Below are 24,858 nucleotides of genomic sequence, written 5' to 3' on the forward strand. Positions count from 1 at the left end.
CAAGAAATTTTGTTATCGGGATATCTCAACAAAAAAGGAATTATTTGGAGGTTGGAACAACGTTGTGGCCACTAAATTGCCTATAAAAACTGTCATCAAGAAAAGCCGTTACAGTGGCGGCATAGCAAAGGTTGTCCCCACTTGGATTGTGAATTTTAATGATTGGTCGCTTATTTATCATACAAAATATGTTACTTTATTATATGTTGAATTGCAGGCAATAATTCTTGCAATTCATATAAATATTCCTATCAACTTGACGATGAAACTGTAGTTAAAACTTTTATAGGCAGTTTTACCACTTACCTTTCGGATGATTCATTTTCATGCTATTGAATCATCTATGATTCTTTTCCATTGTTTAAAGTTAACTTGCACAAAACAATTTTTGAATTGTCAATTAGATTTTAGAATCGATTTTTGTTCGGAAGGCTGTTAACTATCTGCAGTCATTAAGATACCGCGAAATCAACCAATTATCTTTTTTAACAACAATAGTAGATTCGATTTTAAGCTTAAGAGTTATGACATAAGACGAATTCGCACTAATTGCTTAGAATGCGGTTATATCATTTGTAAAAGTTTGAGTGTCTTTTATTGTTACATGGTTGTTATATTGTAGATATACAGGATTATTCGTCACTTGATATCCAAGTCTGCCACTTTTTAAACATACGATCATTATGTTGTTTTTCCATATATGCAAGCATATCTTTTGTTAACAAAGCTCATAAAACGATAGATTTATATAATGATTGTGTTGTTTTTCACGAAACTATACATATCTTATGTTAACAAAGCTCATTAAACAACAGATTTATATTTATGAAAGTAGAAGGTTAAACGAAAAACAAAGAATTACAAGATCCGAAACGTCATAACTATCTTGCCGTCTGTTTTAAATAAATATTTTACCCTATTATACAAACTGACAATACAAAATAATAATTTTGAGTTACCACTGCGAATGTGTTGAGAAGAGAAAAGAATAGTCCTTACAAAACATTTTTTACGTATGAACTTGATTCCATATATTTGATCCAATTTAAATTAACTTTGCTTCGATTATTGTTGATCATATAATTATTTTGATCTTTTGGGGACAATTTATAGAGATCTAAATAAGAGGGGGTGGCTCAAAACGGGATAGTTAAAATTTTTTGACTCGAAGCTCATTAACCATGCTACTCGCATCTATCGTGTTTTACCAGTAACTTTCCATTTTCCCTTTTTTATGTCTAGCTCTACTTATTCTTCCGTAGATTGATGATAACACAGGAAATGTAATATTTTTAATAAAATGTAAAGTATCTCGTTTTGTCCACCTGACCTGGTCGAGTAAAATGGGATAGCGTTTAGAATAGCGAATAAAGAGAAATAAACATTTTAATCCCGACAAACATCGCACTAGTACGACTCATCCCCGTTATCCAACTCAGCGTAAGCTTTCTGTGCCCAATGATGACAATCCTGGCACATAACCCAACCGTCTTCAGTCCTAGATTTAGAGTATAACTTTGTGCAATAAATGCAACTTGGGTCATTGTCCTCTTCTTCTAAACTGCTGTTTTTTCTTCTTTTCTTTGGTTATTTACACACTGATTATTTTTATTTTCTTCTCCTTTTTAATGGACTTCTTCTCTATACATACTTCGAGTTCGTCCTTGTCAGGTGTTTAAGTTAGTACAGCCGTTTTTTTTTATCTCTATTTCATTACTTTTCCTTTCAGCGTGAGGAAGTGTACGAACAAGAGGATCGCATTTTTATAGAATTTACTGCAGAAAACGGGGAGGCATAGATATTATGCGAAGTTTCCTTGTCTGCAAGCGGCTGATACGATTTTTGTGGTGTTTTTGGAGAGTCTGGTGGTCGTATTTTTGGAGAATCACCAATATTTTCTGGAGCATGCCTTGCTTCTTTTTCACATGCAACTCGGTTTTGTGGTGTTGCTGATGATGTACATAGTGGTCAAGAGCGCTTATTATTTTCTTCGACCGTACCAACTGCAAGATTGTTCACCGGCATATCTGTGGTTGCTTCTGGCTCAAACATCCAGTCTTCAAAGATTTCCGGATTAAAAGGAGGAATGCCCGTTTTTCTAAACCCATTTACCGCTGTTTGGATTCTAGCGGCTCTCTTAGCGGCGCTTCCAAAGAGCTTACCTATTTGGCATAATATAATTGGTTGAACTGGATTTTGCAACGTTCTGACGTGTAGTATGTGCTTACTGGTGATATGCAACTGACGTCTAGAGGTTGTAATAAATAGCAGACAGTTAAATTATGTATAGAACGTCAGTTTCTATTGTTACCAAATAATGGATTTCTAATACAATATGCGTCTATTTACAGACGGTACAGTCAATAATATATCTCAATAATTACCTATTTTACATAGTGTAAGATATCCATATAACTTTATTAGGGCAATGTTGAGCTAATAGTGTGTCTAATTTAAATAACTGTTTTTAACCAAAACATCAACCGATTTTAAAACATTTGTACATACCATTTTATTAACAAAAGTACTATAGTGTTGTTTACGTACATTACATATCAAAAAAACATTCAAAAAGTGGCAGACAATTGGAAAATTTGTTGGAACAAACCTATATCAAGAGTAGTATCTTTCACAGTCTCGATTGGACTTCTTTAGACCCTTACCCGCATTGTTGTTTGTCTTGTTAATAGACTGATAGAGTAGATACATATTTACTTAAATAGTTGTTTGAGTTAATATTTTTATACACCTATTCGGTAAGTTATACAGGAGGTTACTAAATGTCAGCGCAAAGTGGCGTAGTGTAGCTAAGTAAATTTTGGAATTGTAGGTAAGAAATTTTGTTTTGTTGGATTCTACGAAAAATAGAAATCTTGATAGCAGGTATCTTTGAATTTTTGAAGTGTGAACACAATTGCTTATTCTTAACTTTAATAACATTCATACTAAATGTATCTATTATGTTGTGGCGTTGTATTACTTTTCCTCTATAGTAAAATTCTGAGGCGAGCGTCAAGGAAATAGCGTCATGACACGGCGTCACAGAACTAGCACCACTAAATCTTCACATCGATTCAGTACTCTCCATAAAGTCGATTCTAGTCATCATAAATTTATTCTAAGCAAGTTACAACAAAATACAAACATTAAATGAAAAGTAAAAAAGAATATCTATCATTAAAAGGTGTAGTAAAACAAACAGAAAACCATCGAAAACGTTGCCCAAGCCATTAAAAAGGTTAAAAATAATAAATCACCAGGAATTGATCAAATTTGCAGTGAGCTCTACAAGAATGGTGGCGATGCCCTACTACAGACACTGCATAAGCTTTTACTTCTTGTTTGGCATAATGAGACCATGCCTTGTGAATGGTCTCAAGGCGTGATATGCCCGTTACATAAAAAAGGTGACCAGCTCCAGTGTGACAACTATAGAGGTATAACCCTGTTAACAACTGCTTACAAAATACTAGCAAATATTCTCTACGAAAGGCTGCAAGTTTACACAGTGGGCATAGTTGGTAAATATCAAGCTGGATTCACCCCAGAAAAATCAATAATTGACCAGATTCATTCAATACGATAGATTCTCGAGAAAACATTAGAATTCAATATTGAAACCCATCACCTATTCGTCGACTTCAAGGCCGCATACGACAGTGTCAAGAGAACAGTGCTATACCAATCAATGCATGAGTTTGGTATACCAGAGAAACTTATCCGACTAACGAGAATGACAATGTCTAAACTTAGAAGCCACTGTTAGAATACAGGGAGATAATTCTAGATCCTTTGAGATAAAGGATGGACTCAGACAAGGGGATGCTCTGGCTTGCCTCCTATTTAATATTGCCTTAGAAAAGGCAGTTCGAGATACACGAATTAGGGACGGCGGTACTATTTACAATAGATCGATACAAGTCTTAGCATATGCTGATGACATTGACATAATAGGGCGTAGCAAGCGAGATATTGAGCAATATCTCCTAGAATTGGAAACAGCGGCGAAACAGGTCGGTCTAGTCATCAACGAAGACAAAACCAAGTACATGTTGGTTACAAAGGATCCGATAGCAAATAAGGAACGAGAAACAGTCTTTGGAAGTCATACCTTTGGACGTGTTGACAACTTCACATACCTTGGGTTGCTATCGACTGCTACCAATAAAACAAGCGAAGAAATCAAAAGACGAATAAATCTTACAAATAGGGCTATGGACTCCAAAAGCGTTTCCACTCAAGAAACATTCAAAGAAGAACTAAAATTATTATATACAAAACATTGCTGAGGCCGGTCCTCACATATGGAGCAGAAACATGAACTCTAACGCAGAAAGATGAAAGACTTTTGGGAATATTTGAGCGTAAAATACTCCGCAATAAATTTGGAGCTATAAACGACCAAGGGCAGTGGCGCAGAAGATATAATTTTGAATTGTATCAGCTCTTTGATGAGCCAGATGTCATAACGTTCATTAAAACACAGCGACTTAGATGGGCTGGAAACATAATACGAATGCCAGAAAATACGATTGCTAAAAAGCTAACCACAGGAACACCTGTAGGAAGAAGAAGCAAAGGCTGACCGCGAATTAGGTGGTTAGATGGAGTTGAAACCGACTTACGGATATTAAAAATCAGAAGATGGCAACATGTTGCCAGAAACCGAACAGAATGGCGACGAATCTTAGAGCAGGCCAAGATCCACAGAGGATTGTCGAGCCAAAGATGATGATGAAAACAAACAGAAAAATAAAATATCGATACTAGAATTCGATTCGTAACGATTCAAAATTTAAGTCATCAAGAATTTCATCCAATTAACCTATTTACGGTCAAGAAAAGGAAAAACTTAAATATGAAAAACAGTATATTTTTCTTATAAAAAACACTAAAGTAACACGTATGTCTGATTAAAACAAATTAAAATTAGTCATTTCTTAAAATAAATGGTGTTGCGTATACGCATCAATGGCATAAAGCGTTAAACGATTTGAAATTTAGTTGTGGCATTTTACTAACATACACAGTATTGTACATTTTTCAAGCATTTACAAGAGTACTGTCGATTGCATTTATAAATAGTGGTCACCACCATTTCTTACACAACACACGGGATCTATAGATTGCTACGTCATTATCATGCAAATCTACCCCTCCCATGGATTTATTATATGCAGAAATTGAGGCTGATTGTGCGATTCTCTTTTTTAATTTTTTATTACCTATACCTTTTGACAGAGCTGATAGGTACTCAATTATAATAGGTACTGCTTGCTGTCACAATAGAATTATCGTTCCATTTCAACAGAGAAATAAGTATAAATCGATTCGTCAAACTGTGAATCATAGGAACCCCTCTCCTGTTTTGAGAGCAATTTACCTGGTATCAAAAGATAGTTACTTGTTCTATTTTAGCGAATAGGCCCTGTGGCGAAGAATCCTTGTGCTTTCAAAAGAGACAACAGTTTTTAAGACGCGAAAAAGTTATCAAAAAGGATATGATACTGAACATTTTTCATATGTGACAAAAGTTCAAGAACTACACTCGCACCAAGGACAAGAACAGTTTTCTTTTCCGCACCTCCCGCGTAAGGATTGAACTGATAAAGGTATCCATTAGAAGAACACATGCACCAAATCTTAAATCCAAAACGGACAGGCTTGCCTTTGATGTACATCTTGCACGAATGTCGCACAAAATAAGGAACCATTTGCTCATCAATAGATAAGTGACACGAAAAATTCCAAACTGTAAAAATTTCTGGTTTAGTGAGTCAAAAAAAAAGACCGAATTTTGTAAATTTTTCAGTTACATCCAGGTTATCATTATCACTCAAATGTAGGTACCGCTTTATTGATCTGAACTGATTCTGGTTCATCATTTTCTGACAATATCCACAGTTCTATCCTTATCTAATGACCAATACATATAATGTATGGTAGCCTGACAAGAGTATGATTCCCAGAAAATTCAGCAGTTCTTCTCGTGATAGATAGCAGTCATGTTTTGTTATTCTTCCTGCGTATTTTTCCGAAAACTGAATAATAAAATCCATTAGGTCCTCATCCATAAACGTGAAAAAAATATCCAATGGTGACAGGTCCTCTAATTCGCTTTTCAATTCTTGAATATTTGTTTCTCTTCTTTGGACACAGGTAGATTTTGGTGCACGAATTGTCCAGCACTTACATCGGTTTGCCACTTCCTGCCGTTGCTTTAAAGACTTCTCTACGTTGTGTTGCTAAATCTTGATTATTAGATTCCTCATCTAGATCGTCTGGGCTGGAATGAATCCCGAAAGCCCCTGCTATGCCAATATTCTGGGCATTATATGCAAGGTCCTCTGCGACATCTTCCTCGTCTGTCAGTTGATCTACCTCAGATGTAATATATTTGTCAATTCAGAAAGAGAGCTCTATAAAGAAAGAAAAATTTGCCGAGTAATATTTAACAGAAAAAATAATATGTTCAAACGTGCATAAACCTCCAAGAATGAAGATATACTTACCATTTTCATCGCGTAACTCACGTACCAGCTCCTCTAAGGCAAGCTCTAGCTGCCTTTGCGTCAAAAATGTTGGCATATTATACACAAAATTTTATTTTTTTTAAAAGGCAGATTTTATTTTTTCTAATGTACATGTTGAGTAAATGCCTTATTATTATATAAAATTGGTTTCATTATCTTTAAAGAATTGCTTATTATATTCAAACGACTACGGCGCTCTAACAAGTACCAATCCCAACGGACATTATTCCCATTTATGGTAGTTGTAAGATGTAAAATTGATTTACATAATTATTGTTATGACATCTTAAATTTATTACAACCTGAACAAATAGACCATCAGATAATAAGGACAATTAATGAAATTAACAAGAACAACAAGACCAGAGTTATAATGCCAACAGGGGAAACAGAATGCATATAACTAACAGGAGGAATCCGCCAAGGAGACTCGCTCATCCCATTGTTATTCAATATGGTGATGAATCAAATAATTCACGAAGTAAGAAAACGACACGGATACCACATGGGAGCGCATAAAATCACGATACAATGCTATGCCGATGATGCAGTACTAATTGCTGATAACGAAGATAACCTACAAAGGCAGCTCCACACCTTCAATATCACAGCAAACAAACTTAATATTAGAATATCAGTAGGAAAAACTAAATGTATAGTGATCAGTAAAGAGCCGCGTAGATGCAAACTAGAAATAGAAGGCAAAATTGTAGAACAAGTAATGAAATTCAATTACCTAGGAGTAGAGATCACTAGTGACAGGGATATAAGAACACAGACCATAAGGCCAGCATAAAACGCGGCAAGAGTAAGTGGTTGCCTTCGAGAAACCATATGGAGAAACAAATATCTGACCACGGAAAGCAAAATGAAAGTATACAAGACAACAGTTACAGTAAGACCAATCCTAACCTCCAGCGGAGACAAGGACCGATACAAGAAAGACGAAACAACAAATCAACAATATCGAAATGAAAGTATTAAGATTAATAGCGGGCATATCATTAAGAGACAGACAAACCAACAGAAGTATACGCGAACAATGCAAAATTCAAAATATTAACAGGTGGATAAAAACAAGAAAATAAAAAAAAAACTGGAATGAACATTCTATCTGCTCCCATTCAGTTTACGAATGGGAGCAGATAGATTAGCGACTGAGGGACTTCAGAGGCTAATGGACAGAATAAACGAGTACAGTCAACAGTACGGACTAAACATTAATACCCACAAAACCAAACAAATGATTGTCAGCAAGGAGAATATAAATGGGGCTCATCTATACATTAATGGGACGCAGATAGAGCGAGTAAAACAGTATTGCTACCTGGGAACTATTATAAACGAACAGTGGAGCAATGTACAAGAAATAAAGTGCCGCATAGGAAAGGCAAGAACGGTCTTTAACAAAATGAGCGCCATCTTCAAAAGTCACAACATATCCCTAGATACAAAAATGAGACATTTGAGATGCTATGTTTTCTCTGTGTTGTTGTACGGGGCGGAGGCATGGACGCTTACAGACACCACTATTAAAAAACTTGAAGCATTTGAGATGTGGCTTTATAGAAGAATGCTGAGAATATCATGGACAGCAAGGATCACGAACAAGGAAGTTCTAGAAAAAATGAAGAAGGAACCAGAGATTGTGTTTACGATCAAACGCATAAAATTACAATATCTGGGACACGTTATGAGAAATCAGCACCGTTACTCCCTGCTGCAGTCTATATTGCAAGGTAAAGTCAAAGGTAAGCGAGGACCCGGTAGAAGGAGAATATCATGGCTGCGGAATTTAAGAACATGGTTTAAGAAAACCTCAACGGAGCTGTTTCGAGCCGCAGCGAGCAAGGTCATGATTGCCAATATGATTTCCAACATCCGAAACGGATAGGAACCAGAAGAAGAAGAAGATTAGCGAACATCTGTAAAAACAACAAGCCGTATAACAGAAGACCCGTTGGAAGGCCGCCTAAAGGTGGAAAGATAATGTACGGTCAACAACGACTGAAACAGAATAAGAGGCAGACAAACAGGAGTAATCCTAGTCGTGCGAAGAAGAAGAAGAAGAGAAGAAATAATAATTATTGTTCTATTTATTAATTATTGTTAATTTTATATGGAGTATATTCATGACATAACTTATGATTATCAATTTTTCCTCGCTAGTTCCACACTGAACCATATCAAAAATTCACTCTTTTTGTATAAATTGTCACCGTGTCATAACATCTCAAAGATGGATTCCAGAAGTTTTTTATGTCCTTTAGTTCGATGCTCTATTTAGGTTAAGTAATTGCAGTCCGTGATCATCCTGCTTTATATGCAACACCTATTCGCCTAAGACTTGACAATCTACAAATATGTCCAGTTTATTTTATTCGTTCAATAATGATATAAATGATAATTGAAAATGAAATTTTATAAAAGGTACCAACAATATTATTATTATTATTAAGACACACTAATAATATTATTAAGATATTTGTCTATCAAGAACAAGTAGTATCCTCAAAACAAATAAATTGTTTTTGGTGCTTTAAATTTTGCAACTGATTTAGTAAACATCCTGTAGATAGCACATAATACTGTGCTTTGTTATAAAAGCGACCAAAACGTAATATTATACTAAAGTGACCATTTATTTATTAACGCGATATTTATATTAACCAGTTACAATACAAATAAAAATACCTATCTTTGTAGATAGGCCTTTAGTAAGTGAATCATTTGAAACAATTTTAGAACGTAGACGAAGACTTCGGGTAATATATCTTCAATTTATTTGATTTGTTGTTTGTTTAAACTTTATCAGATCTATCTTAATATTTTTGAGATTTTCATTACCTGTTCATTTTAAGTTGCACTAGTATCTTCAGATCAAAGAATAAGCTACTTATCTCTATCAATTTTACCTATAATGCTTCCATCTTCATATACTTCCTACTTACCGTTTACACTTAATATAGATCCTATGTATCTAAAACTAGCTCTCTTTACAATCCATACGAACCATTATCTTCATCTCAAATCTGAAATCCTAAACATCCTGATTTTGTCTTCAACAAGTTTCCTAAAAATTAATATCTAATTTCATCATACATATCTGTACCTAGCACAGTGCAGTGCACTGCAATGCAGTACTGTTTGTAGGTTAGATATTAATTCAGAATAACTTCAAGATATTTTGGATTGGCCTGTGCGGTCTAAGGTATTTCAATTTCCCATTCCCAGAGGTGAAAAGAGTGTTCCCAATAGTTGTGTTTAAGAGACTTTCTAGTTTGTTTTCTACTTCTTCAATTTTAGTTTTCTTGGACGAATATTGCAAGGTCATTGGCGTAAAGAAAGTGCTCAGTCTTCTTCTACACCTTTTGCCCTCCAGCACAACAAAAAGAGTCTGTTCTTAGCAACGAACGCACGACCCTAACTAGGTGGTAATCACTAAATGTACTCTCAATTTGTAAAGCTGTGTAATGTGCTCAACAGTGTATTTTCTTTACACATTCACTGTGTTGCGAGAATTTGGCCTGAATTCCCTGATTTTTTTCCTAATTTAAGCAAAACTATGATTACTTTAAACTTTCTTCAGGATTTTGGGATTATTACACATTGTATAGTTGTAAAATCCAGTTTGTTGCACCTATGGCCTAAGTGCTTGAGTTATTCAGTGCAAATATTATTATCCATAACTGTAGCTTTCCCTTTTTTGTCATTTCAGTATCATCGTGAAAGGTATTCTATTCTGAAGCATAATGGAATTTTTAGTATTTTCATTTTAGGTTCTATAACTGTTTGTTTCAATAACTGGTTAAAATCAATACCATAATAAAAAAGTATTAACTGCGAAGATTAAACTCTTTGTTTTATTATAAAAAACAAGTTACCAATGCCAGAATCAGTGTTGATGTAATATATATTTATTTCATAGCAAACTACTGTTAATAATAAACTGTTTTTAGTGTAACCAAAATGTGATTCATAGAAAAATATCGCAGCAAAAGGCAGAAAACCAAAGTTGAGTTTTATTATTTTTTGGTCGTTTGTTACCTTTACTTGTTAGCCAAGCTCTCCAAGTTGAATTTTACATAATATACCAATGTATGAAAATTGATGTAATAAACATATTTTATACATTAGTTGGTTTTCTTTATATACTCGGTTCATTGATCCCACTCCGAACTGTGTAGTACATATAGCATTCAAATTTTGACTAAGTATAAGTGTTTGCAAGTTACTATATAACCAAGAATCAGTGCTTATTATTAAAATGCGAATTAAAACAAATGTTAATTTTTTTAAATTTCATAGTCATTAGTTTTATTCATTATTTCATTTTATATTAATATTTCCCATGCAGTTGAAACTTGAACCCTTAAAACATCAACCATAAATAAATTGAATCCTCTCCTACTGGATAATCCTCAAGATTTGATGTACATCGCACACCTCAAAGGAAGAAGTGCTGCATAGAACAGGCAAAGAATCGAAAATTTTTCAACACAGTGAGAGTCAGAAAAACATCATACCTAGGCCACATACTGAGAAATAATAAGTACCAATATGCTCAACTAATACTGAAAAGGTAGAGGAAAATAGAGGACTAGGAAAAAAAGACTATCGTTGCTAAGAATAATCTGTGATAACGGACAGGGCCAAATTTTGAACAGCTAATTAGAACAGTTGAAGACAGAGAATAGTTTGCAATTGTAGTAGCCAATCTCCATTGACGAGAGGACACCTTAAGAAGAAGATATATTAGTATTTTCAAATGGAAAGTTTATATTCAAAATTAATAAATATACACTCCTATAATTTATAATTATTCTTCTTTTTTCAATAAAAAGTATGTAACAGTAAGAATATTTGAACTATTAAAAGCAAGTTAGGATTTTTTTGTAATATGTTTCCGATAATGACTAATCAAAATGTTCTCAAACTGAGTAAATCAACTACACATAATAAAGCGTCTTGTCAGGTATGATATGATGATAACACTGGAAGAAATTGTCAAAAATAGGTAAATTTGTAGGAGAATAAATAACATTCATGATAAAGAGATTTAATTTATTTTTTTAATTATTAAAAATATACATTTTTAACCCCAGGCCACCTCGCGATTTTTTAAATTTAGCTCAATATTTAGTTGTTTGAATATATTTCAGAAAAGTAGCAGTATTTTTTACAAATAAAACATTTTTTTTGTTGCGACACAGCTTAAGTGCCACAGAACATAAAGAAATATTTTTGTTGACTGTGACCATACAACTAGTGCCGCACTTTCCTGTTGCAACGTGTCTATTCGTGGATTTTCGTTTTCATTATACACTGTTTTAATCATTTGTAATCGTACCTTCGGCAAGTGTAGTTTATCATAGTGCTATAGAGAGTTAAAAAAATCAGTTATGAGAAAGAACAACGTCGAATTCAAATGCTTATAGACGAGATGTTATCTGTTGACGAATGCGACGAAAGCAATTTATGAGGCGAAAACTCTGAAGATGACTATTTACCTATTGAAGAACGTAGTCAAATCGATACCTCGTCATGCAAATTTCCAGTACGAAAACGTAAAAAAGTACAACACATGACCACTAAGGACGATGGCATTCAAGATTTACCTAGTACTTCTACTGCTCAGAGTAAGTAAAACCCATTTTGCTAGACATGGTTTTTGTAAAGTTTACTCAAAGTAAAGGTCGTGGCATATTATCATGCACGTTGCGTTTCCAGCACATAGCGTTTAGTTTCCGAAAAATATAATTTAAATGGTTTTAAATATGAACAACGCACACTGTCCGGAACATAGCGTTTCAGACACTTAACGTTTCCGTTCAGTATATTTGAAAACAATATTTTACTGATGCCGACGGCTACGTAACGAGTCGTAACCGGTTGGTAAGGATAATGTGAATTAGATGTCCGTCGTTTTCCCCCCGTTGTTTATTTAGGTATTTGTCTGATTTTGATAGAGAGTATTTAAAAAAATAATTTTCGAGGCTATTTTGTCATTTATGCATGTGTTTTTATTGCTTTGTGACAATTAATCACGGAAGTGATAAACAATTAGGACTTTTGTACGGAAGTGATAACTCTTCTTTTTAAAAATACTTTTTGGTTTGATATGTATGGCTTCGTTAAATGTATTATTTTGTTTTTTAACTGAAGGTGAAATTAAATTTAAAACATATTTAAACTGAATCCTATTCATTCTAAAATATCCATAATATTTTTCATCGTCATCAATTAATTCTCTGTATAAAGTCCAGTATTCACATTCCTTCTTCCTTTCTCTTAGCATTGGATGTACTTCAAACCTTCTTTTTAACACAGTTTTTCATTCTTCATCGTTAAGTAGAAGAGCAATTGCACATAATTTTTGTCGAGAAAAGCGAGATCATATCTTCACCGAATCAAACTGAAACGTTCTATGTATGAAAATGTGAATGCGCAGCCCAATTGCTGGAGTGGAAATGCTACGTGCCGGAAACTATACGCGCACGATAATATGTCGCGACCTTCAAACCCATTTTGCTTGAAGCCAAAAAAATTTGGTGGAGGAACCATTTAGGTAATGTATTATTGGTTGCATATCTTAGTTTGAAAGTCTAAACTTTGACGGATGCGATTTGTATTCTTCTAGATACAAATGAGTCATAATTTTATTAAATGTTCAAGGAAGTCAATAAAGATAGTTGAAACATACTGAGGGAGTTTTAACTTAAAAAAATGAACGTATTTAACTGAAACACAACGATCATATAATGATGAAGTGTAAGAAAATTAAATGCTGTTCTGAAGCTATTTACTTGTGGCATCTTAAAGTAATTACTATTTTAATAGGAATAAGCCACAATTAAAGTTTAAAATAAGTGTACTTGTCGTTTCAATTTCCACTTCGGAAATCGTTCTCAAAATACAAAACGATTTCCGAAGTGGAAATTGAAACGTCAAATAAACTTATTTATTTTAAACTTTAATTGTGGCTTATTCCCATTAAAATGACAATTAAATGATTTTATAAATGCAATAGAGAGGTAGAGGTCATGAAAGATAATCTAATAGTATGTTAAACTGTGAATGAAACCAAATATTAAAAAAAGAATAGCTTTAATTATTTGCAGGTAACGATTACGCAGTCAAATATAGCAGAAACATTGTGTCCTGATCAAAAGCTGGATGGAATGTTTAATAAAATAATAAGATATTGTTCCAAAATAGAAATTAATAAAAATAATGTCTAAAATATCGTTGTAGTTAGTGTAATATTCATGTTTTGATAAATGTATAAAAACCTTGGTGGTATTATACTTCTCAAATATGCATTCGTCAAATGAAACTAAAAGTATTAGTCATATGAAATTTATAAATGAAGTTATGAGATAATTTGGAATACGGAACAGTTTCCGCAAAAGAGCATTAAAATAAAAAAATTGCGTAAGAGCAGTTTCTGAATTGGTTATAAAAACATTTTCTATATTTCACACTTATCACTTTCCATATTTAAATCATATTATTGGCAGTCGAGAGAGTTCATTATTTTTCTACAAAAAATGTGTTAATGGTGTTTCCTCGTCGATGTCCCACCTTCTATTTAACGTTCTAAATTGTGAGTTATTGGGTCAAGGTCGAACAAAAGATGAAACATGAATTCGATTGATTTATTTAAATTATTTTTTACAAAATACCGTCAAAACATTGAAAAAAGAATTTGTGAAAATAAAATCAGCTACATAATATAGGGGAATTAATTATCGACAATGAATCTATATTACTATAAAACATAAAATATACAGTTATATGAAAATATAATATAGAGTTAAATAATCTTCTGCAAGAGTTAAAAGAAAATAAATAAAAGAGAATTGCACAAAAAATTAAGAAAATAAATAAAATAGCTGTAGATACTTGCAATGGAAAATTCTTGTATTTTTAATACTAGGATTTTCGTACAAATAAATAAAGCTTTACAAACAATCTGTAAGTTTGACTTAAACTTTTTTTTAGTCTCATTGCTCAACCTACAATCTAGCAAAATTGTATGAGTCAAGACACTCAATGGGTAAACTGATTCATCCCTGAACAATGACAAAATATCAAAGCCCACATCTTTTGTCCTGGATATAATTCTCAACAGATTCCATCAAAAGTTTAAATTTCAATACAAGTTATACTCCTTTACAAGAAAAAATACTTCATTTTGTTCAAAATTCATCGTATGAAATATACTTGATGATGGGGGTAATTTATGCAAACTTTTTAAAAACAATTTGATATGGATGCAGTTATTATTGCATATTTCTAATGTGTTTGGTGTTGTAGGAGCTTGCCGTACTGAGAAAGTTTTGAATTTAAGTAACATTTAGCACAAAGAAATAATTTTGATTGATCATATAACTAAAATAAAGACCTACCCCATAAATAATCAAGGCATTATAAACATAGAACTATTTAACAAATGAAAAGACTAATATGTATTTTGTACACACTAATGACAAATAAAGAATGGAAAAGAAAAATATTTTTGAAGTGTGTAAAAATTTTAATTGCTAGCTGAGCGTTTTTGGCTTAAAAGCCATCCTCCATCAAGTTTTAAAAAGCACCACTACTCAAGGGAGATCCCATTTGGCGTAAAAATCTTCAATTTCCCTTTTTTCTTATTATAAAACTTCCTTGAAAAAACACATAAAAGACGGAAAATATGTTAAAAAAATTGTTTATGGTACGGGTTAAGAACCCGACCATTTGGTTGAAGTCATCCATTTGATTCTGTCGGCCGCTTCAACTCCAATGTGTTTTTTGTGGAGTCTAATGTTTCATCTTTTACGTGTCTTTTCTAAGTTTTTGTATCTTTTTAAATTTTATAATAATAAAAAAGGAAAAATTTCGGCTTTTTGCACCAAATGGTATCTCTCTTGAGTAGTGGTGCTTTTTAAAACTTGCCCATAGCTCTGAGGATGGCTTTGTATTCCGAAAGCGTCCAGCTAGGAATTAAAGTTTTTATATACTTCAAAATTTTTATTCTTTATTTATTTAACAAATATTCACACTAAGTTAAAAGAACTAAAATATGTCAAGTTTATGTTAAACATTTCTGAAGAGATACTTCAGCATTTAAAGACAAATTAACCACTTGATCCGAGAGGACAATGTCAGAACAAATAGGACAAAAACGAAAACTGACATTATCGAATTAATGCAAAACAGGAGTGAATGACCGATTAAATCCTTCATCTCACGAATAAAACAAGAACTTTTAAAGATAAATTCAAACAACAATAGAAAGCAATCAATCAAAGTGAGAAGAAGTGGACTATATACAAAAAACATATGACACCTTCAATATACATAAAACTATTAATGAATTTGCAGGACTACAAAGACGGAATGTACAAAATAAATTACATGGCATAGGGGACAAAATATTAATAGATATTGAAGAAAAAAAAACTAGAAACATTGAAAAATTATGTTAATCATAAAAAAATCCAAAAAGATTATCTTGAACAGATGGAGACGACCTTTTATATGGAGTGAATCCATTGAAAAATAGCCCAGAAAAACTACCAATCGAAATTGTTAAACACATTAAAGAATACTAGACTAATGATTTGGTAAATGTTTTCAACAGTATTTATTATTAAATTTACGATTTTTACCACAATTTTATATTATATAATATACAGCTTAAGCCAAACTTACACACAAACTTATCCACACTGATTCACTAACAATAAGAAAAATAATTCTTGCAGATAAAAATTATATCAGGAAAAACAGGTTTCAAGGATACAAAAACAAAAATATTTTTTAAAAATATTTTTAAGTGAGATTCGTATGCTTGTCTTATCTGGAATCTCAAAACTTATGACATATATTGGTCATTCTTGCTGCAATTGTACATGTTCATAGTTTACTACGATGTCATTCGAGATAATTATGTTAAAATTTGTTGAAATTTGAACACCTAGCGCAAACTTTTCCATATTTCCAGCATATGTTAATAAATAGAAAAGACAAGAAACAAACCTACAACTTCAGAATTATTTGTTTCCAATTCTTTCATTTTTTACAGTAATCTATCACACCTTTTAATGCAATTAAGTTAAAAAATATATTTATAAAAAGCATCCTTCGTCAATTCGCATTTTAACTGTAGAGATACAAAATCAAATAAACAAGTGATGATTCAAACGTAGTTCTAAGACTAAGGTAATCAATTGGGAAGATATAAATATTAAATATTTACAGTTCTTTTTTTAAGTCCTGTCTACACGAGACCAAATTAACAATGATGCATTTTGTTAACACCCGTGTTAAGAGAGTTATGCATCCGCATAGTGGACGTGTGTTACAAACACCGGCCAGTTTTGGATTCATGATTGACTGATTAGAACTCAAACTAGAATAGGGACAAATTAGGTTGCTATTTTTTTTTGTCGCGGTGATACTATGCTATGGCGCGGTCATTGTTATGCGAGTGTAAAACAAAGATAAGAGTTGCAAACGCATAGTTTGGTATCCCACATTCCAGCCAGGATACCTAAAAACTATAACCTAAGATATACAGAGTAATAATTCCAAACCTTTAAGTATTGACGACCACAATAAATTAATAACAGATTTGGTTAAAAACGCATAAGTAAAATTTTGCAAGAAAAAGAACACCAAAATTGAAGAGATTACCAAAAATACAAAAGCTCTAATAAACTACCATGAAACCTAAGCGAAAAAGAAAAGGGAAACAAAGAAAAATATAAAAAAAACACATATGAAAGGTCAAAGCACCGCCTACAAAATCCCCGCCTTAATTCATGACAACAAAATAGTGACTCAAAGTCAAAGTATTGCCAAGATCTTTGCGCATCACTTTCAATCGAAAACGCTAAACCAAAATAAGTCTCCTTTACACTCTTTTAACACCGCAAGTGGTAAAACTAACGATATTTCCAACCCAATAAACCTACCCTTTTCTAAACAAGAATTGACTCTAGCTCTATCCACTACAAAAAACTCAGCTGCTGGCCCTGATGACATCCCCTCAATTTTCCTCAAATATCTCCATGAAGAAACCATAAACAAATTGCTTGAGTTGTACAACCTAATCTGGTCCCGACAAGAATTTCCTTCCAAATGGAGGGAATCCATTATATTTCCTATCAAAAAAAGCAGCTCTCTTCCCAACTCTCCAAACTCGTTTAGGCCAATCTCCCTAACATGTACCCTTTGCAAATTATTGGAAAAAATGATCAATAAGCGATTAATCTGGTATCTAGAAAAAAACAATATCCTTAACCCTGCTCAATCAGGTTTTAGACCTAATAGAAGCACCACTGATAATTTAGTGATCCTACAAACAGATATAGCAAATGCTATGGCCTCCAAGCAAGACGTAATTGCAGTAATTTTTGATATAGAAAGTGCTTTCGATACAACATGTAAGTCGGTTATCCTTAAAAAACTGGTTGAAAATGATCTTACGGGCAACATATTTTGCTTTATAAACAACTTTTTAAATAACAGAAATTTCAGAATCACAGTTAACGGAGTATTATCCGACAAATATGTCACTGAAAATGGTGTACCTCAAGGTTCTACTTTGAGTTCTACCCTCTTTCTGCTAGCCATCAATGATATTTGCTCTCATATAAAATCTCCTGTTAAATTTGCCCTATACGCAGACGACCTTATTGTATACTGAAAAGGAAAATCCACAGCTGCAACCTCATCTTTATTACAAAATTCTGTCGAGTCCCTTACTACATGGTCCGAGAAAACTGGCTTCAGGTTCTCTTCCAATAAATCCAAAATAATTAAATTCACCAGGAGATACAACAGCACAGAAATACCCAAAATAACACTAAACGGAGTAAGTTTAGAGTCAATTGATCATTACAAGTTTTTAGGACTAACTGTCGATAACAAACTCACCTGGCGACGTCATGTCGATGAAATAAAAGGCATCTGTTTAAGCAGAATGAATTTGTTAAAGACATTGTCCCACCATCAATGGGGTGCCGATGAAAGTGTACTACTCAAAATATATCGAGCTATAATCCGATCCAAATTAGACTATGGTTGTATAGTTTACTTGTCTGCATCCAATAATTTATTACAATCTTTAAACTCTGTTCACAACACTGCTCTCCGAATTTGCTTAGGAGCTTTTCGATCCAGTCCCGCTGAAAGTCTCTATTGTGAATCTCATGAACTCCCCCTTTACCTCCGGAGGCAGCAACTACTCCTATCTTATGCTAGCAGAATTTCGTCGAATCCGACTAACCCTGTATTTAATCTTCTGACTTCGCCAAGACCTGGACTCGTAATCTCGCCCAGATGTATACTTTCAATCCCACAGATCCTACAACCCTTGTGCCAAGACACAAAATTATCTCAAACAATTGCATCTATAAAATCAGAATCCCCGCCATGGTCTAGAACACCTCCTTTTATAAACACTTCTCTCTGTAAATTTAATAAGCAACAAACAAATAATATCTTTTTTCGACAAGCTTTCAAAGATATTGTGAATACATCCCACTATGATAAGGTGCTTTATACCGATGCATCCCGAAACGCAGATGGAGTTGGCTGTTCTGTCACTACAGTTGATACAGTGCTGCGACAATACCGAATATCAAACGAATGTAGCGTATTTTCAGGAGAACTCTTTAGTATTTCGAAAGCTCTCGAGTTCCCTTTTGACAATCATCAAAGTGTAGCTCTGTGTACCGATTCCTTATCCGCAATTCATTCGTTAAAAAATATTTACAATCAACATCATTTAGTACAAAAAATATTAGAATCGATCCATCTCCTCACTTCCCGAGGGACTTCAATAACAATAATATGGGTGCCTTCTCATATCGGCATCCAAGGAAATGAGATGGCTGACAGCGCTGCAAAAGAAGCATCTACATCCAACCTACCTGTCTACAACATACAGCTCCAAGAAGACTTAAAATCAAAATTCAAAAGGAATATCCAAGACAAGTGGCAGAAACTTTGGATCACCAAAAACACAAAGCTCAGAGAAATACAACCTAATGTTTACAGCTATTTATCCCTAGCATCTCTGAACAGAAAAGAAAAGATAGCAATACGAAGATTGAGAATAGGACACACAGGTTTGACACACGGTCATCTTATGTCCTCTACAGACCAACAGTTATGCTCTCACTGCAACGATATTCCTATCACCGTCAAACACATCCTCACAGAATGTCAGCACGACCAGGCCGCCCGCATTGCCAACAATATAACCCATAGTCTAGAAGAACTTCTGAACTGTTCAAGCCGACTCAAGAGCCTAATAGACTTTTTAAAGACTTCTCAATTGTTTAACAAAATATAATTTACATAATATTTTTATTCTTCACAATTGTAAACTTTGTATCATAACTTTGTAAGTACTATTGTAAACCTTTGCTCCCGTAAAAAACTAAATAAAAGATGTTTGGCAGAAATTAGAAAAGATGTAAGAAGATAATACTAATGCCATTACTCAAACAGTAGAAGAGAAGAAAGGTTTAAATATAATAAAAAAAGAACTCACATAAAATAAAAAAGAAATATACAAACGGAGAGACAAAAGAGAGGTAAGAGTAGCTTTAACGGAAATGAAGAACCATCGATATCCTGGTGCTAATCGACTAATTATTGGTACAATAAAAGTAGGAATGAAAATTCTACTAAAATCACTAAGCGAACGATTTCAAAAGGCAGGAACAACGGTTTGTCCTACTACACCAAAAGAGTGATATTACAAAGTCATAAAATTATAAACCCATCAGCCTCTTGACAAATATGTACAAACTCTTTATAAACATCTTAACGAAGAGACTCAAACCTAAGCTTGATTTCTATCAGCTAAAAGAACAGGCAGGCTTCAGGGCAAGATATGACACAAATGGCCATTTGTATACCACTAGTCTGTGCATTTATCGATGTCATGAACGGAAATATAACGAAAGTCTGGGACACGACATTAAAATAAGCAGAGACAAAAATACAAACACATTAAATACAAAAACAAATAGGTCTGACATTGGCAGAATTTGGCAAACAGAGCCATATTCTCAAAAAGTTCAATTCCCACGTATCTCAAGCGAAAGGTTTGTAACCAATGTATTTTGCCCGCATAAACTTATGGAACAAAAACAAGGAAGATCAAGCATTGAACAACTGTTCACGGTTTAGAAAGTTTTAAGCAAAGCCTGGGAACATGGCATAGATGTCTATATCTTCGTCGACTCTAAAAAAGCATATATGAGATGACAGATCCATTTCAAATAACACAAGAATTAAAATAGGGTGAAGGGACCGCACCAACACTGCTTAATTTCGCACTGGAATACGTAGTTAGAAAAATGTCGGAAGATAGAAACAATAAACTTATCAATAAATGAGTCCAACTGGTAGCATATACAGATGAAATAAATATCGTGAGCAGAATCAAACAACAGGCGAGAACACGTATACGAAACTTAAACCATATGCTAAACAAATAGGTCTACCAATAAACAAAAAACAGACTAAAATTCTACCACAAACCCGTTCGAAGAGATCAACACGACACTACCTGAGAGTTGACAACTTAGAAAAAGTAGATTGCTTTATTTATTTAGGAGTCAACATCACAAAGGACAACATTGACGATGCAGAGCTTAACAGAAGAATCATCTAGCCAATATGGTATACTTTGCTATGGACCAGATATTTAAATCACGAGACGTACATCAAAGTACTAAGATACCAATCTACAAGACCATAATCGGACCGATAATGAGCTATAAATGTGAAACTTGGATATTGACTCAAAAATCTACATGGACATATTTGAAAGAAAGGTACTGAGACGAATACTAGGCCTTATAAATGAGAACAACGCTACAAAATAAAGAACCACCTTTATCTGAGTAAGTCCACCTAAAACGTCTTCAATGGACAGGCCCTGTATTTAAGATGGAAGAAAACAGGCTTCCAAAAAAACTGTCGAATGTAAGAATGCAGGGTAAGAGATCTACTGGAAGACCGAGAAAACGATGAGATGTTGATCTGGATGAGGACGCAAGAAATCTCCTTTACAGTTTTGCCAGGGCTCAAATTTGACTGCAGAGCCGTATGATGGATGGAATGTAGAATACAAAAAACGGAAAAGCTATTCAAAAGAAGCAGCTAGCAAAGCTACCATGATATTCAACCTACTATTGGAAAAGGAACTTTAAGAAGAACATCTTTTTTGTTAATTATTTAGTTCTTTTATAGTTACTAATGTAGTTCAGTGGCTATGTTGGACTGAGGGGTTCGATTTCCGGCACTGACACTAGAAATTTCTCAATTTCTAATTTAATTGAGCCGCCACCGTGTTTCGGAGGGCACGTATAGTCATCGGTCCCGGCTACGTAGTGGTCGTTAAGGGATGTTACGGCGCTGGAAACTTTAACACTAGACCTTAGCCAAAAGGTTACACGAACATTATAGTTACAAATTTAAAGAAAAAAGTGTGTAAACAGTCCGCAATATATGTCCACTAAAATAACAATTAAAATTTACATTTTATGCAAATCAATAATAAACTGTTCTTCATCGGTTCACGAGGATCCTAATTGCTATTAGGTTATTTTCCTATACTTTTAAAATATTATACATAATAATAAGAAAATATCGATAAAGAACTTATGATTTCAAACTAGAAATAATTTCAATATCTCTACATTTAAATTCACCGCTTGACAAAATACAAATACTATACAGACTGTTCGAAAAAATCAAATTTAAAATATTATCAAAATGTTCACCTAAGTTTGGAATGAGACTCATATACCAGAGATGAATGGCGTCTAGGAATTTAAAAAAGGTAGACTCAATGTTTTGCCAATCACCCTACTTAATGTAGCATACACGATTCAGTCAAATATAATACCAAAGTACGCAGAACCTACCTAACAAATCGGAGCTACAACGGACTCTGGGTACGTATGACATCAGGACAGGACACCAGGGCAGACACCAGGAAAAGTAAATAGCAGATCTATAAAATATTAATTGGACCAGTGCTCAACTATGGGTCACAAACCTGCGTACTGACAATATGAGATGAATCGCACCTGGCTAATATAAAAGAAAGATCCTTAGAATCGTCTAAGAAAATGGCATTTGGAGCAGGCGATCCAATTTAGCATTGTACCAAGCTCACGGAAAGCCTAGTGTGGTCAAGCTGATTAAGATTGAAAGACCAAGACAAAAAAAAACAACAATTATAGTTAAAAAATCATGGTAACAAAATAAAGTACCTACATGGATCAAGTAGAGGTTCTGAAAACACTCAAAACTAAAAAGGGAAAGCCAGAACTAGGAATGAAAAGGTTGAACTAATTGAATAGACCAAAGCACAACCAAAGATGTGGATCCTATGTTGATCATGATGATGAATAGAAATTAACCGTCTTAAAAATTCAGGTATTATTCCCAATGAACAAATAAAGATGGTGAAGTCACTGTTGCTGTCCCCAAGACGAGTTTAGTCATATAAAAAAAGAAAAAATATCTTCCTTTTTTTGGGTATGTAAATTGCTAACTCACAAAATATTACTCAATTATCATTCTTTTAAAGATGCTGATGTTTCATATTTTACGTTCCCTTCTCTTCTATATTTTCCCCTTGGCAATGACGTAGTGGCGTCTTGTAATTTGGACTATTTCTGTCTAATTATTTCTCTCCTGTGCGTGTTTTTGTTTGGAGAATGAGTAACCAGTAACATTCTTTTTTATTTGGTTCGACCATCGTGCTGGAGATCTTTATCTGGATCGTTTCCCCCCTACGTTACCATGAACTATCGTTCGCTCCATGCCTTCTCTTCTTCTAGTTATATGTCCAAAATATCCCAGTATATTTTGGTTGATAGTTGTAGTGAGTCTAGTTTTTATGCTGTTCTTCTAATATTGAATTATTTAATATAAACGGTAAACGGTGTTTTCTGTAATGTCGGTGTTCTTGTGATTTCACTGTAATAACCACATAAATACCTGGAAATCTTGTGCAAGAATTTGTTAACAGTAAAAAAACAAAATTTATATTGAGGCAGTCCATATCCTTGAAAACACGTTCTTGGCAGAAACTTCAAGACAAGACAAAAAATCCAGTTGATTAGTAAAAGTATAATAAACTTAACAGGTATTAATAAAATAAAAAGTTATGGTAGAACCTTAGGAATATAGTACGTTAAACTACACATATCTTGGTTTTAAATGACCATTAAAAATAATATTTTATATTACATTTACTTCGAACAGTTTGTTTAATAAAAGGACATGATAAATAATATTTTTGGTACAGAATCATTTGATAAATATTATACTTCCTACTGTATCACTTTCCAATTATATGAAAAAAGAAATTAGTATTATATACAACTATTTACATTTGTAAAAATTAGGAAATATTTACAATTAGCGAAATCTAATTATAGATTTGATTAAATCTATTCCGATATTAAATTTACCCAAATAAGTGTTGCAACGAACATCTGGATGAGCAATGAGCAAATGGACAAAATAGCTTTCTTTATTGACTGATCCGTTTTCGATGACTGATGTATTTTATTCAAATTATCCGTGCAGTTAATGTATACTGTTCTGGTAAATTTGACAACGAGCAGAATTGCAATAATATTTGTTTATTGTAATATCCAGTTATTGGTTATTTCAATTTCCAAAAAATGGTTACTTTACGTGAATAGATGAAAGTTATTAATCATAAAGTTGAGTCATTTCAATTTTCAAATTTGTTTTTTCCAGGACCAAGTAAAAACAGCTTTAAACTTTCATGGAAACGACGATTTCATACAGTATTTTAAATAAAATCCATTATAAATAAAAATACACTAACTAGTCCTGCTATAAAAATTAATACTACAAGTGTAAACGCGGCTTGTACGACAAACTAAACGCAGCTAAAAGATTTTTGACATTACTGACAGTTGACATGTACACTATAAACGTGTCAAAACATTCCAGTCAAGTTTGAGCTGTTACGGCGGGGTGGATAGACAAAGAGAACCGTATTGCTGTCATTGAAAGAACTCGTACTTTTGAATTATTAAAACCGTTAAATATTACGCGTGTTTTGGTGTATCGTACTGTTAAGTTGTTTTCGGATACGGGAGGAGTAAGTGAAAGATACGGCCGGCCTCGCGTGGCTCGTACGCCACATGTTATTAACGAAGTTGGGTTAATAAATAACCGAAATCCTGTCCGAAAACAAAAAATCGTGATTCGGGAAATGGATATTATACCGAGAACTATGAGTCGAATTATCAAACAAGAC

The sequence above is a fragment of the Diabrotica undecimpunctata genome, chromosome 2 (genome assembly GCF_040954645.1).
Source record: "Diabrotica undecimpunctata isolate CICGRU chromosome 2, icDiaUnde3, whole genome shotgun sequence".
In the NCBI taxonomy this organism is placed as follows: domain Eukaryota; kingdom Metazoa; phylum Arthropoda; class Insecta; order Coleoptera; family Chrysomelidae; genus Diabrotica; species Diabrotica undecimpunctata.